The 14268-nt window shown below is 30.7% G+C and overlaps 1 protein-coding gene and 1 long non-coding RNA gene across 2 annotated transcripts in view; one reads left to right on the top strand and one right to left on the bottom strand.

Annotated features, from left to right (window-relative positions):
* Positions 1-14268, top strand: part of LOC124353140 (bifunctional glutamate/proline--tRNA ligase-like) — a 127555-nt gene that overhangs the window by 67136 nt on the left and 46151 nt on the right.
* On the bottom strand, positions 12485-14168 carry LOC124353143. Its single transcript, XR_006921573.1, has 2 exons — positions 13831-14168; positions 12485-13033 (listed from the first exon to the last, which is right to left on the bottom strand). It is a non-coding gene; the product is annotated as an uncharacterized LOC124353143 (long non-coding RNA).

Here is a 14268-nt window from a genome sequence, read left to right as displayed (position 1 = left end):
TTGTGTGGTCCACTTTTTATCAACATAATCTTGTTTGTTGATAAACAAACGTTCTTACAATCTTTGCACTAATGGTTTAATACAATCTATTGAAGATTTAATATTGTCATCTCCAATATGCAGAGACTTTATTCTGGACTAAATTTTTGCTAACTTTCTAAACATTGATAGCCCAGTGGTCTAGTTCTGTGATTACAGACTTACAGGAATCTGGGTCAAACATCAGTCATTTCTCGATAGCGTTAAACTTTCTTAGATCATAAACAGACCTCAGGGCACTGTTTTCAAGTCTGTAAAGAATAATTTTTAATTCCTGTGCCAAACTGACAAAATGCTGGTAGTTGATATTCAATAATGGAAAAAATTTATAATTTTACTAATTTCAATTTTGATTTGAGATATTATTGTAAGACTGTAAAGTGCTTTCAGTCTAAACTTTACTGGACCATGTATACTTTCCACATGGCTTTTGAAAATACAGTAAGCAATGGTATAATTAAAGCCTAACTAATGATTTTAAGTTTATATTTTACAATATAAATGGTTTGATAACTTTTTTAATTTGTTTTTCGAATATTCTGGGTGTTTTCGCTCAGTCAGTACCAAATATCCTTTCCCAAGTTGTCTTGGAAGAAGTGGACAGAACCCAGTGGAGAGAATGAATATTATGTGCTATGCTCAGACATTACAATGTTACACGACTCTCTGTATTAAATTGAAATCTAAAAATTATCTTGAAGTGAAATCATTTATCGATTTAAATTCATGCATAGAATATTTCTCAAGACTCAATTTGAAAAACTCAGCTCAAAATCAAACTCAATAAATCTTTGCCTTCGGCATCGACAAGAACAAGAGTATCGTCCTGCGGCAATGATGGACCATGTTCTCTTGGAAGAGGCCGAATCCGTTAAGTTCCTGGGAATGTACCTTGATCAAGGGCTGACATGGGACGGCACATTGACAGAATCTACTCCAAGGTTGCTTCTGGCATTTATGTTTTGCGTAACCTTGCAAAATTCTGTTCTATTGATGTATTAAAATAGGGCCTACTTTGGCCTGATACAACCATATTTGTCTTACGGTTTGAGACTGTGGGGCAGCTGTTCTAAATATAAATTCGAAAGAGCATTTAGAACTCAAAAGAAAGCTGTCAGAATTATTTACAAATTGAATTTCAGAGAGTCATGCAAAGATGCCTTCAGAGAGCTGGATTTTTAACTTTATCCTGTCTCTATATTCTCGACGTCGTTCTATACTGTCGACTCAAATGCGGGTTGGTCCAAGGCAGTGATGTCCACCAATACGAGACAAGAGGCAGGGACAACTTCCGGATTGTACAACATATAATGAGTGCATTTGAACACTTGTCGTCCCAAGTTGGTGTGAAACTGATAAACAAGCTGCCTGAAGGAATTAAACATATCAGTGATTCTAAATTATATTCAAATCTCAATTAAAACACTACCTGTTGTCAAAGGTGTTTTACTCCGTTGAAGAGTTCATGTTGAGTTGCTGGGATGAAAATTGAAAACAAGAATAAAATAAAAACGCCAGTTCTGTTATACAATTGAATAGCTATAACTGCAATAGAAAGAATGCAAATGTAGATAATGATGAATGTACCTGAGCATTTATGCAATCTTGTAATTATTGACGCAATAAAAATTATTATTATTATGTTTGTTGAATATTCACCTCATCATTAGTGTTTTGTTTCAGTGTGGAAGTGGAGGCTGGAGCTCCAGCGATGGGCGCAAAAAGTTTGTGTATTCCTTTCGACCAGCCTCGAGGAGGTGTGAAATCTGGCACCAAGTGCATCCGTACGGCCTGCACACACCCTGCCAAGTACTTCACTCTCTTCGGTAGATCTTACTAGTGTTAGTGTCCGTGAAATAAATTATTGTTCCTAAAGAGTTGGATTGTTTATTTAATCTCTATCCCCTGGATTACCATTTTGTGTTATCTCATTTTGTTCAAGTTGCTTTTTTTAACAAATACATAATTTGAAAAGTATAAAATTTGATTTTATGACAAAACAGAACTTTTAAACATTACAATAGTTAGTCTTCATACGTATATGGATATTAAGATTCCCATTTACTAATCACTACAAATCTATGTTTCATTTAAAGTGTTAAAGTAACATTTGTCTTCTATTTGTAAATTTTCAACAGTTCTACAAAAATTATTGGCTGAACGTTAGTGAAGCCTATCACTTGAGGGGTTACAAAAACATGGATATCTCAAGAATGAACTAATAGACTTGAAGAAATTTTCATACAGCATTTGAATGAATTAAATTTTCCCAAAATTTGATTTAAAACAACCTGACGAATTTCTAGTTTCATTTGCCGACTTTTAAATAAAAATCGTCTGCTGGTAAATTGCTCTATGCTCTTGAACCCAGCTATAGTCTATTAAAACTATACATGACTCATTCTTCTCATAACGGTCTTCACAAATATATACGATCTGTGACTGTCACTTATTTCAGGTTTTGCACATTTAAGAACACTTCTGGTATGAATAATATTTCCGGCACCTTAGTTGAGTTGATTGTATCGTTCCACTTAAGAAAATGTTTAGGTCATATCATATGTAGGTTTGAGAAGCCTTCTTTAGTCAAAGAGTACTTTCTTCCTGTGAAAGGGATGACGTGGAAAATCCAAAATTTCTGCTGTGACTCATTACTGATAGATCAGTTCCTTCTGAAACATTTTTTTTGCAAACAGTTGAGCCAAATGAAGTAGAAAAGATTACAGCAAAAACTCTCAAACTCTAAAAGTATGGATTTTTATTGGATGTCAAATTACTTGGTCAAAAAAAACTATTCCTTTCATTAAAGAACCACTAACATTCGTTTTTAATAAGTGTTTGGAGTTTGGATATTTTTTCGGATTTACTAAAAATATCGAAAGTTATCCCCATTTATAAAAAGGGCGACAAACAATTACCTCAGAATTATCGTCCTGTATCTATTGTTCCTATATTTTCTAAAATATTGGAGTCTTTAATGCACAAGCAACTTTCATTTTATTTCAAAACATTTAATCTTTTATTGAGTCACAATTTGGCTTTCGAAAGGGAAGGTCAACGACAACTGCTGTTATGAACATTGTAAATTATTCCCTTAATGCAATAGATAACAAAGAGTCTGTGGCTCTTTCATTGTTGGATTTAAGTAAAGCATTTGATTGTGTCCCTTTTAGTATTATTCTGAATAAACTTCATTTTTATGGGTTGTCTAAACATTCATGTATGCTTATAAATTCTTACATGACTAATAGAAAGCAATATGTTTCAATTCAAGGTAAAAAATTCACCTGTGGAGACAGTTTACTATTGGAGTGCCACAAGGCTCAGTACTTGGCCCATTTTTCTTCAATATTTTGATTAATGATTTGCCAAAAAATGTATCTGTGGGTTGCTGTTATTTATGCAGATGACACTTCTCTCTTCTCCTGTAATAAGAATCTCATCAATCTTCAAATGACCATGAAATCAGGGGAAGATGAAGCCTTGAATTGGTTCTCCTCAAATAGATTGCTTTGTAATCAAGATAAAACCCAAAATATTATATTAAGCTTATCAGCTCAAACTCAAGAGGTTCAATCAGTAAAGTTACTTGGCATGTACATTGATTCAAAATTAAATTGGTCTCATCACATTAAAAACCTGTGTTGTAGGATCTCTAGGGTTAGTTACCTGATTTGGAAATTGAGAGACATTGTTACTATAGAATATTTAAGAACAGCATATTTTGGTTTGTTTCAGTCCCATATTTCTTATGGTCTGATTCTTTGGGGTCATGCAACATCTGTGAGAGATCTTTTGTTGATTCAAAAGAGAGTTATAAGAACTATTTGTAGAGCAGGTCCTTTTGATCATTGCCGACCACTTTTTGTTCATTTGGGGATATTAACCGTTATCAATCTTTATATTTTTCAGGTATTAGTATACACAAAATCTAACCTACACTTATTCCTCACCAGGCAAGACATACATGTACATAATACAAGAAATAAGTTTAAGCTCAATATTCCTCAGCATAGATTAACTAAAATTGGTTCATCTCATAAGATAAATTGTGTACACTTTTTTAACAAATTAGATGAGTCTGTGCAAGCAGTATCTCTTACTGTGTTTAAAAGTAAGCTAATGAATTGGCTGTTGAGTAATCCATTTTATACATTAGCTGAATTTCTCAACTGTGAAGTAGATTTAATGTTCTGTTGATTCTACATTGACTTGTCTTATGCAGAGCCCTTATATGATTATTGCATAATTGTACTTTCATATTTCATATTTTATAATTTTAAATTATGACGATGTATTTTATTACTGTGCTTTTATATTTTAGTATTTTAATTTATGACAATGCCTATTTCATGTATGCAAATGTGATCAATGGCAATAAATAATTTGATTTGATTTGATTCTTCTCATAACGGTCTACACATATATATATATACGATTTGTGACTGTCACTTATTTCAGGTTCTGCACATTTAAGAACATTTCTGGTATGAATAATATTTCCGGCACCTTAGTTGAGTTGATTGTATCGTTCCACTTAAGAAAATGTTTAGGTCATATCATATTACACAAGGTTCTACATTACACAAAAGCCATATTGATTTTGCAAAATTAGCCTCAGATTTAGAGTCAACTGACTGGAATTTGATTCTGAACGATTTTGATTGTAACCTAAGTTTTGATAATTTTCACAATACATTTTCTGAATATATAAAAAACAATACACATGTAAATACATTTTCAAATAATAAACTTGGAAAAGCCAAACAAATAAGCCCATGGATAAACTATAACTTGCTCAAGCAAATTGAATTGAGAAATAAACTTTATAAAAGGTTAAAGATACGACCGTATGATGCTGATCTAAAATTGTTTTTATAATAACTTCAAAATTAAACTATCACATGATCTCGATTGTAGAAAAAATCAGTATTACAAGAATTTACTTGAACAATGCGGTAACTCTCGAAGTAAATGGCAACTAATTAATAAAATGACTGGCCAGCAACAGAAATCAATTCATAGGATTAAAACTAGTTCAGGTCAGGTAATTGTCAATGAACACGAAATTGCAAATCAATTTATTGAATATTTTACTAGGGTTGCACGTAATAATACCAATTTCAATGCTATGTTAGATATAAGAATAATAAATAAGCAAGTTAACTCACTGTATCTCAGGCCAGTAGACTCTGTAGAAATAATTGATATTGTAAATGGTATGGCAAACAAGGGATCATCTGGATTTGATAATATTAATATACTAACTGGTAAGAAAAATATTCATTTAATAGCCGAGACATTAGCAAAATTAGTTAATATAAGTTTTATTAATGGATTATTTCCAAATAGACTAAAACACGCTATTATTGTGCCCATTTTTAAAAGAGGTGATCCTGAATCTGTTGAGCAATACCGTCCTGTCTCCTTGCTTTCTATATTTTCCAAGCTTTTTGAAAAAGCTATGAGGAAAAGATTACTGGATTTTTTAGAAATAAACAATATTCTATCTCCTAAACAGTTTGGTTTTAGAAAAGGAAACAGTACGGAAGATGCTATAAGAGCTCTCATGACAATAGTTAATCACAGTTTAAACTCCAATAAAAAAGTGTCAGGCCTTTTTATTGATTTTACAAAGGCCTTTGACTTGGTTAGTCATGTCAATTTATTAATAAAATTGGAGGCAGTTGGAGTGAGAGGGGCTGCGCTTGGTTGGTTCTCCTCATACCTTACAGGGCGCAAACAACAAGTGCGTATTATTAAGGCTCTAAGCGATGAGAGGTCTGTAGACATTGGCATACCGCAGGGATCTGTACTTTCCGCCGACTTGTTTGCAGTTTTCATTAACGACCTTTTATTATTACCGTTTAAAGGAGAAGTAATTGCATTTGCGGATGACATCGTATTTGTTTATTCAGCCGACAGTTGGAATGAAAATACGGGCTTTTATAGATCATGATTTACTATTACTTAAATCATGGTGCGATTCAAATTCTATGTTAGTCAATGCAAATAAAACCAAATTATTAAATTTTGATTTAGTTGGATATACTTTTTATGATCAAATCAAGTATCACAACTGTCAAAATACTTTGAACTGTACATAATTGCGATTTAATTGAACAAGTTAACGAAATTAAATATTTAGGAATATGTATTGTTAGATAATAGAGTATCGTGGAAAGCTCAAGTCAATGCATTGAATACTGAATTGCGAAAGTCTATTCGATCATTTTATTTTTTAAGAAATGTATGTGACTCGCAGTTTTTAAGAACGATATATTTTGCACTAATACATTCACGGTTACAATACGGAATTGAATTCTGGGGATCCGCTTTTGACAACTTATTGAACAAGTTAAATGTGACTCAAAAATATATTATTCGTATCATTTGCTTCAAACGCAGAAGAGATCATACGGATCAGCTTTTCAAACAACTAAATATTTTAACAATAAAAAATTTGTTCATATTCAAAGTTCTTCGGGCTTTTTATAAGAGGAGTGGCAACCGGGGGACGGAAAATTTATTCTATCAAACTAGAAATGTAGTAAATCGCCATTTTGTAAGACCGAGGGTGAATAAATCATTTTTTTCAAAAACTTTTCTCTACTTAGGCCCAAAAAGTTTCAATCGTTTGCCACAGGAAATTAAAAGTTGTAATACTTTGGTTTCCTTTGCTAATAAACTAAAATATTGGCTATTTGATGCTACAAGTATTGATGTTCGGTTACGGTAAAAATACATTAGAATTAGGTTCATGAGTCCATTCCTATCAGTGTGAATTCCGTCCTTGTGATAAGAACCCTATTGTTATTCGTCACAGGAGCTGCCTATAACAGTATTTTTGTTTGAAGACTAGACTGTTAAGACATCTTTATTTTGTTATTACTTTAATATTAGTTTTAATTTAGTCACCATGTACTGGATAAAGGTGACTGTAATTTTCCACAAATGTTTTGAATTACTATTGTAAATATTGGGAAATAAAATAAATATTATTATTATTATATGTAGGTTTGAGAAGCCTTCTTTAGTCAAAGAGTACTTTCTTCCTGTGAAAGGGATGACGTGGAAAATCCAAAATTTCTGCTGTGCCTTCTATGTAATAGAATAACTTTGTTACTAAATCTTTCCACTGTAAGTCAGACTTCTGGTCATCTACTGGTTTTGCTTATCTCACTATTATCACTACTACATAAAAGTTATTGTTCTTGTTTTTAATGGAGTTAATTTGCTTAAAGTTCTATTATAATTAAGATTTCTGAAGTTATCAAAGAAAGTACAAAATATAAAACTCGAGTTTTTTAGTATATATTTTACAAATAAGTATAAGAAAACAAAACATACAATTTGGCAGTTCACTGAAATTTGAAAAAATCCTAATTTTTTTAACTAAATTGAAATTCCAATTAAAGCCATCTTATATAGCCATTGGAAAAAATTTGTCATGGAATATAGCCTACACGCATAATTCTGTATGGAAGAATTGCAATGCCGTTGTCCCCATATGGAAAAGTCAAAATGTGCTTATTTTGCATTATTATGTACAGTGCAAAACAGCATTCAGTTGCTGTAAGAACCAGTTTCAGATCGATAATAGTCGAATGTTAAGTTGATATTCTCACGCATTCTCATGAGTGAAGAGGGAGAGGTAATACCAAGATTGGTTGGAGTTCAACCAATGAGTGAATAATGCGACTTTTTAATGCCACTTGTCAGTTATTTATAATCCAAAGGTGTTTTCTTTATTAAAGTAATTAAGAATATTTCTATACATACTTAAGACATTTAGACCTCTGAGGAGAGTAATTTTTGACAAGACTAGCTGTTACCCACGGCTTCGCACGCAATTTTTAGAACCGAAGCCCTTATAAAAAGCAATTATGATGGAGTCCTACAAACATTTTAAAATGTAAGTAGGCATACATCAGGTAGATATTATTTAAGTTCATGGTAAATAGTATCAGAGTTTAACTTGATTATTATATCATGTTTGGCACGTGTAGGAGCATTTATGGTTCTAATTAATTATATACATAAACGTCACAGCTGAATCTGCCTTGTCATCCTGATCAAGAAAACACAGGTTTCGGAAACTTAATTTGGTCAAAAAGCATATATTTCCAATCCTTGTCATATATTTCAGGTCTAAGATATTTTCAGTACCATAGTAGAGTTTGCCTTGTTGTTCTGACGAAGAAAAATATATATACTTACATAGGACCGAGATGCCTGCTTCTGTTAAAAAGTGCCTACTTAAGACCTTACCTGCTATGTCACAGGTTAGCTTGCCATATTGCCTTGATTAAAATACTATTATATAGTTCTTGGAAATCTATTTTGGTCAAAATCGTGTTGGCATACTTGAGTTTGCTAGGACTGAAAAGCCTATTACGACCTAGGGGGAAGTCCTACCTACTTCTTATGTTCTTCCAGTATAAGGGGGAAATCCTTATTTAGGTTTATGCAACAAGGTTTTGGACTGTAGCCAGGGAAAGAATGAATCGTTGAGGCATGTTAGTATTCATTTCTTTGTTTTTCCATAAGCCATTGTTGAAATGTAATATCATAATGTCAAGGAAGCTCACCAGTTTAAAGTAACTTATGTGAAAACATTCATAACTTTGTTCATTAAGGTTAGTTTTATAACAGTATTTAATGCATTAGATGATTTTAATTTGTCACTGGCGCAATCTGGAGTAAAATTTATATATTAATGTTTTATTTACTATCTGCATTACACTACCAATCAAGCACTGTTTACTTATTATTGATAAAATTCAAATGTAAAACAGATGTTTCAGAAAGTTTGTCAAATTATAGCTGTCAACAGCTGTTTGAATTATGAAGCGTTATTAAGTTTCGTTCTTATCATAACATTCGAATGTAAACAAACTAATTTTTCAATTTGAATTCGACTTTATTTGGTGAAATGAATGTGTTATGGGTGGTAAAAAGCACTCTAAATGTTAATTCAGACCAAAAGCTATACCTGTTCCAAATTTCAGCACAATCCGTAAAGCAGTTTCAGGGTGATTAGAGGACAAACATCTAAACATTCAAACTTTCGCATTTATAATATTAGTGGGATTATAAATAAACATTTACAAGTGAGTGAACAGAAAGGAGAAATGCCATGATTGGCCTAAGCTCAACCAATCAGTGATTAATATAAATTATTTAGTGCTTACTGTAGTTCTTGTATGGAATTTGTGATTGGTTGGAACTCAAACCAATCAGTGAATTTATCGCATGTGGTAGGTTTTAAGTACATGTTTATGTCTTAAGTTTCTTTAAACCTGAGGAAGAGCTCAGATTTCAACGCGTGAAACGTAACGTTATATTTTGTAACGTATAACAATAGTAAATGTCCAAACTCCTATTATTCTTTGAAACCATCCATCTATGACAAACTTTAAACAATAAATAACTCTTCTAAATCTCTCTTAGATTTTTTAATGTTGTTATTTATAATGCATAAAAAATTTCCAATTTTAAAATTTATGGATTTTTCAAAAGAAATGTTTAAGTATTTGAAAATGTGTTATTAGTCTCATACAACCAAAAAAGTTTAGTTTAACATTGGTTTTATGGAGTAAAACTTAATCATTACATTGACGAGACACATTTAAGTGATATTTTACAATTTTAAAACTAAAAGGCTTTATCATTAGTTTTGAATAAATTCCATGAGAATTACAGATAAAGTAGTCAGGAAAACTTGTAGGTCTTAACTGATTTCATAATTTTGTTTACTTAATATAAATTGAATTGTATAGTTATGTATTAATTATTCGGGAAACAGACAAAAAAGCCTACATCTACTTTTAAATTGTCCTTTCTTTAGTTTCCACATTTAAAATCATGTTATAAATAAAATTTAATCGTCAAAGAGGCGGGTAATTCTTTATTAAAAATCTTGGTTGAAGTCCATACAAGGTTTTGACAAAGAGAAAAGTTTTAAATTTTTCCACAATTTTAGATTATGTATGTATATGTTTTCTTGTTTGGGGTTTAAAAGCAAATTAAATATTGTTGGCCAGAAGTAGACGCTTTTCAATCTATGTTGGTTTCTGAAAGCTACATATATTTATTTTCTTGGTCAGCGTAACAACATAAACTTAACTGTGGAACCATAAATAATTTAAGTTGAAACTCAATTTAAACAGCTGGAGTTGACACTTTTGGACCACAGCAACTTTTCAGTCACACGTAAGTATATATATTTTTCAACAGAACAAAAAGATACACTCTAACTAAGCCACTTTAAATATCTTAGACGGGCAGTAAATAGCCTAAAATTGGTGCTTTTTGCACAAACTAAGTTTCCGAAACCTTTATATGAATACATTTTTATCGGGTTATCAGAGCAGGCAAAATCAACCTTCAGAAATGTAATTGGTTCAATTCAGAACTGCGTACTCTTACTTGTGCAAAATCTAAAATAGACCAGTCAAATTTTATTTAAAGTTTGGATCTCCTAACTATGGATACTGAAATAATATTTACCTGATATACATCTACTTCTGTTCAAAATATATCAGAGGGTTCCTTTTTATTACAAAATAAATGCTTTCAATAACCAGGCTATACCTCTTGATTTTGAGAATTAAGTGCAAAGCCGTGGGTAACTGCTAGTTTAATATAGAATAATAAAATTGAGCTTAATTGATACTAGTGTCATTATTTGAGTAAAAGTACATGCATTTGCTTATAGAACCTAAAATCAAGGTGTAGGATAATAAATAAAAATTATCAACATAATAGTTTATTCAAACCATAGTTAAAAAATACATATGATTTCACAATTAAAGTTAAGTAAACTTATTAAATAACTAAATCACAAGGTTTGCAGAACTGAAGTTCTGCTGATGCAATTGCCAACATTTTCCCATGATAAAAAATATAATTTAGGCTTAAGTTTTTTACACGATCAGATCATATTAAAGATGAGAAAATTATTATAAATGCTTAATGTGTCAACTGAATACAATAACAATGTTAATAAGGAATTGTTGACAAAGTGTATCATAAAAAACAAAATGGTGAAAACTAAAAAAATTAGTAATTTAAGGCACTTTTTAATTTTTCATAACAATCACGAATAACAGGTTTGCTCATTATAAAGTAGTATCTAAAAATTTGTTTTACATAATAATTAAAAATGATGCTCTAATCAATAAAATCAATTAACTTCTACATTCAGTATAAAATAAAATTTTCCTATAATAGTACAACAAATATTTTTGGTTTTAAGATATTAAACACAAATCTCAAAGAATATTTAAAACATCTGTAAACTAGGTTTGTGCAATAGGGTCTTAACATTTTAATACAGGTGGAGAAATATTAATTTTAGCGCAAAAACACGATTTAAGAAATTGTTTAAAGAATTCAAAACTTTTTAGAACATTTAATAATGAAAGCCAAATATAATCTTTTGTATAAGTTCAATAATAAAATATTCAGCCTTTTGGAATTTTGTTATATTTTGCATTAGTATAACTATTATTTTTAATTAATATTAATGTTACACAAAAATGTTCAGCAGTGTACAAGGTTATGTTTATCGACTATAATCAATTTTGTGTGAGTTGTCTATTTACTATTTAATTTTGTTACCCACAAAATGTTATAACCCTTGTATTTATATTTTGTCAAAGACATATTGCAATGAATTGTTATAATCAAAACATTTAATACAGTGTTTGATTCTTGTCCCATACATTATATGTAATTTTATTTTCAAAAAGTTCTAATGACATTCAGTGAGCTACGATAATGTATTTAGCATAAGGGTGTCAATGACAACGATGCTACGATCACGGCAATTGGAAGTTACGGCAGTCGGCCTTTCATTTCGCTTTCGGGTTTTGCAGTCACAATTATGAAGTTAACAGTGAATGGCCACCAATCTCACCTACACTTTTCCACGAAACTATTTAAAGAGACAAGTGTATGTTAAAACACCTTTTATTTTGTAACATTAATCCTAGATCTGCCTCACTAACATGTCATGTGCATTTTGTAGATTCTTATTCTGACCAATATTATTATGAATCAAAATCAAAATTTACTATTGCAAAAATGTTGACATTTTCTGGTAGCAAATTTAAGTTTTATTGTTGGCACCAATGCTTCATTAATACTGCTGTGGTATGTGTGTACTTGACAATCTTTTATAATAAATTATTTTAATCAATTTTTGTTTGTTCTGATAAAAATTTCATTATTTAACAGAAAAACCATTTTGTGATTAAATTTTTTTTAATAATACAGGCTTTCACCAGTTAAAGTTTAGCTGTAAAATAATAAAATACTGTTTTGTATAAAATTTGACAGGAAGACTATGAAATAAGCCAAACTTAACAATATTGTTGGGTTATGGTATTCTACTTTTTTATAAAATTCTATTGAAAAAAACTGAATGAATACAACAATATAAAAAGTAACATTTATTTACAAGTTCACAAAGAAAAATGATAAAATCGTATAAATCTAGACTACTAAATATATTTACATGTACAAATATTGTACAGTTTTACCACTTTGTGACGTAATCCACACATTAGAACTGAGGTAAGACAGACAGGACTCTGCGAGGTGGTGTACAGACAATAAACTACTACCACCATCTTGTTAAAAACTCAATGCCAGTAGTTACAGCTTATTTTTGTTGAATATTTAATCTGATAGGTACTTTGAAAATAATTTAAAACTATTTATTGGACTATCCGTGTATATTTATTCAACATTTTAAGAATTGTTTACCTTAAAATGTACATTGAATTACAATTTATACAAATTTATACTACCACATAAATATTATATTTGTCATACAATTTACAAGGTCAGGACTAAACGTCTGTACAGTCATGACATTGGCTGTAACCTCAGTTATAATGCACAGGCAGTACAGATCTACTTTGTGTAAAATACTTATAAAAGACTATAACCTCTGGGTGGGTGGCTTCTCTCAGGTCCCAATAATCTGAAAAAATTGTTTAAATCATGAGCAATGAAAACATATTAATTTGCCTTTGCACAAGACTCATATATAGACTCATTTATAGGTTACAAGGAATAAATATGACGGTTTTTTTTGGGCAATAATTTGTTTTCATATTAATTATATTGTGCACATAAAAAACTAAAACACAAATCAAAACTATAAAAATAAAACTAAAATTGCCAAAACTGCAAATGGAAAAACAAATTGTGTTACAAAACAATCCGAGAGCGTTTAATAATGTTTCCAAAAATGCTTTACGAGTAAAATATTACAATAAAAATGCTTGGATCAGCTCAAAAATTTATAAAAAAAAAAGGAATTTGTGCTACAAAGTGAATAGTTTTTTATAACTTAAACGAATTCTCGTTTAATACTTGTAACCCTGTTGATATTTTGATACCCTCCCGATCTCAAGCTCTACCAAAACTAGCGTGACTGATTTTTCAAGTTTCTTTCTTAGGATAAGTTTCTCAAATCAATTAAAAAAAAAACTAAGGCAAGTTCTTATACAATGCTAATTGGATCTTGGCTCCTATCGGTATAAGTTGTGTACTTAAATTTATGTACAAGCAATTTTTATAGTGAAATCAGGCTTATACACAACTCTCAGCTCACATGAAATACTTTTGAGAAAGGAAAATGTACGTAGACAAAGAGGTGCACATTATTCCCAAACATTTCTTCATCAGTTCCAAAGGTAGTCATTTTAACGAACTAAAATCATTACTGTATAGCGTGTAGTTTGGAAACAATTTTTAGAATGATTACAATCTTACCTATAAGAAATGCTCACTGAAGGAGTGTAATCTTGTCAATGACTAAAGAATTCGCCGTAATTCCATACATTCCTGCATTTGGAACAATTTTTTTCAGCTGAACCTTCAACCTATCCATGGTTCCCGGAATGCTACAATCCAACTCTTTAATGTAGTTCTTCATCTCGGGTGGCAGTTCTGTTTCCTAAAAACATATGTACTTGCCAAGTCAAAGTTTACATTTTTTTACACAAAACATGCCATTGTCTAAGTGTTTTTATTTCTTCATTTAATCTTGTTAGATTATAATATATTTCTATAAATCATTAAGTCAACAGTAATAAAAAGACACTAATAATAAAAGTAAATAAATTACCTACATCTACTATTTTATTTATCATACTAAATTGTAATTGAATTATATTGGACCTCCAATTCTTAGTCTGTGATACAAGTACT

This window comes from Homalodisca vitripennis, chromosome 1 (assembly GCF_021130785.1).
Source record: "Homalodisca vitripennis isolate AUS2020 chromosome 1, UT_GWSS_2.1, whole genome shotgun sequence".
NCBI classification, from domain to species: domain Eukaryota; kingdom Metazoa; phylum Arthropoda; class Insecta; order Hemiptera; family Cicadellidae; genus Homalodisca; species Homalodisca vitripennis.
The sequence above is the reverse complement of the archived record's forward strand: the minus strand, read 5'-3'. Positions and strand labels throughout refer to the sequence as shown.